General features: G+C 34.1%; 1 long non-coding RNA gene across 1 annotated transcript in view; it reads left to right on the top strand.

Annotated features, from left to right (window-relative positions):
• Positions 1–2,202: 2,202 nt before the first annotated feature.
• Positions 2,203–2,877, top strand: part of LOC111380795 — a 3,245-nt gene continuing 2,570 nt past the window's right edge. The window contains exon 1 of the long non-coding RNA XR_002700242.1: positions 2,203–2,703. This is a non-coding gene — a long non-coding RNA (uncharacterized LOC111380795). The remainder of the gene's footprint in view (positions 2,704–2,877) is intronic.

Raw genomic sequence — 2,877 nt, 5'->3', positions numbered from 1 at the left:
AGATAGACAACATATAAAAAAGTTCGACAAAAGATTATTTTCAAGTTAACAATATACTCGGACAATGTTGTTTTAATAATTTGAAGGTCAAAGATAGAATATGCAGTCAAAAAGTTGTCCTAAATGCGAGAATGAATAAAAACTGTGATCTTTATTTAAAATTAAAATATGGTACGAGTATAAAATATATAACCTAAAAGAAAAAGACAAAAGGGGCAAGAATTTAACTTAAATCACAACATGGGTCACCAATCTTTCCACTTTGTCACAATTTCATCTCCAATAATTTCGATAGCACATATTCAAAAGTAATACTCTAATACTCAAAGATCGAAGATGATAACGAGTTATTAGAATATAATGTGAATGAAATTGTGATGAAGTAAAAATGTTAGGACCCATTGTGTAACTCCCCAAGGACTTTTAAGTAATATTTTTATTTTTATCTATTTTAAATAAGGCAATTGGCACAAAACGTCCCTACATTTCATGTCTATTGTGGAAAACGTTCATACCTTTCATTTTTTGACATTTTTGCCCTTACCTTCCACCTTTCTTGGTGCTGAACGTCATTTTCACCAATTTTGAACAATTTTACCATCCATTCAAATAAAACAAAAAGAAAGGAAAGAAAACAACAAATAACTAATTGCAACCATAGCTCCCAATTTTTAAAAAATTATAAATCAATCACAAATATATGCAAAATTTTCATCATAAGTGCCAACAACACTTACGTATAGAGAGTGTTTGATAGTCATTTTTATAGAAAAATGAATTTTAGAATAGTAGATTGATGGAGAATGTGTAGATGAAAAGTTTTTTATTTACATGTAATATTATTTTAATGAAGAATATGTGGTTGAAATTAAAAGAGAGAAAAATGTATTTTGAACAAAATGGGAATCAAATAGGGCCATAATGCTTCTTTTTTCGAATTTCATTTTCATGTGTTTAGGCTGAGCCTCTTTCATCTCGTTCTCTCCGTCTTTGTCATTTTCCTCTTTCGAATAAGTGGATCTTGGGCCAATTTCATCTTTTCTTCACTTGTACAAAAGAGTTTCTGGAATTTTCTTGGTGTTCTCTTTCTGGGTTTTCTAAGTCATAGCTTAGAACAATAGTAGATTGATCTTTCCTCTTGAATTTTTGATCCCCATCATTCTGCTTTTGGGTATTCTTTTAAGATTTTCAGCTGGATTTGTGCTTATTTTTCGATTACAGTGATAATTTGAGGTTGAGATTTGCATTTGCAACATCAAATTTCGAGTTAAAGGAATTTTTATTTTAGAATCTCGGCTCCATTTGATTCACAAGGAGTGCACTGCAGCTTCTAAGATCGTCCGCATTGAGGTATCAAAATTAAATTAGATAATAATACTAGGATCATGCTAGATGTAACTAATTTTTTTTTTATCTAATGCTTTACATACACTCTCAATAGGGGTGTGGGGACCATATGTTGGGATTATTTTATTCACGCGGGGTCCACGTGCTTGTGAGAGTAGGTTTAATAAACCAAATTATGTACACTTAGAATTATCCATAATACTAATAATTACAATGATAATATTTCTTTTACTTCTGTTAATGCCTTCGCATGAATGAACTTTTGCAAAACGTTTTTATATAATTTAAGATCCAAAAATTACCGAATGGGCTAATACTGTTTTAGATGTTTATCTTGGCATCTCTAATTTGACAATTTGAAAACCGAACTGTTAAATCATTTTCTTGATTTGTTGACAAAATAGGTGAATGGGCATGTCAAGTGAAAGTGAGGAAAAGATGATATCCAAAGATCACGTAGATTTAACATACATCGAGGAAGATACTAGTGGAGGAAATGTGGGTGGGAATGGTCCACTTAAAAAAGGTCCCTGAACATCTGCAGAAGACATCATTTTAATTGAGTATGTTGTCAAGCATGGAGAAGGGGACTGGAATGCAGTCCAGAAGCACTCGAGGCTGCCTCGGTATGGAAAAAGTCGTCGCTTGACGTGGACGAACCACCTAAGACCAGATCTTAATAAGGGGGCATTCATTCCAGAGGAAAAACTCGTATCATTAAAATTTTTTATATATTTGTGACTTATTTATAATTTTTAAAAAAATTGAGGGCTATGGTTGCAATTTGTTATTGCTGTTTGATTTTCTTTCCTTTTGTTTTATTTGAATGAAGGGTAAAATTATCTAAAATTGGTGAAAAAGACGTTCAGTAACAAGAAAAGGTGGAAGATAGGAGTAAAAATGTCAACACATAAAAGCTATAGGACTTTCTGCGTCAATTACCCATTTAAATATACTAACGCCACATTCACACGTTCCTCCACCTCCTTCCGCCACCCGTCACTCTCTCCTAGCCTCCCCGTACCAATTGCCGCGCCTCCAATCCTACGCCCGGTCCCCCCCTCCGCCGTTGGTCCACAATTAAGAATCCAAGTTCGAGGGCCGATGGCGAAAAATGGAGCAACGGTGGTGCGGGTGGCAACAACCATCACAAGCGAAATCAGCATAACGGCGAAGTGAAGATTAACCATAGTGGGTAATGTTGTTTCTGGGATTTTATACAGGTGTGTTAAATATGACAAGATCGTGATTAATCAGGAGTCACAGAAGGGACCCAGAGTGATTGGGGAAGAGTGGATAAAGCGGTTATGCTGATCACCGGTATCATCATTATAAGCATGGTGGTCCACCAAAAAGGTTTTATTTTTCCAATTGAGTGGATAAAATTTTTGATTATATTTAAAAGTTGAGTTATATTTTCGGTGACTGATCATTTGAATTGGATACTTTGCATGCAAACTTTTTCCAGAAGGACTGTTTCTGTATTCAATTTGGATTTTTCTTTTGAAGAAGAAGAGAGGTTTAAAATAA

Source organism: Olea europaea, unplaced genomic scaffold (assembly GCF_002742605.1).
Source record: "Olea europaea var. sylvestris unplaced genomic scaffold, O_europaea_v1 scaffold221, whole genome shotgun sequence".
Taxonomy (NCBI): Eukaryota; Viridiplantae; Streptophyta; class Magnoliopsida; order Lamiales; family Oleaceae; genus Olea; species Olea europaea.
This window is presented reverse-complemented; position numbering and strand designations above follow the sequence as displayed.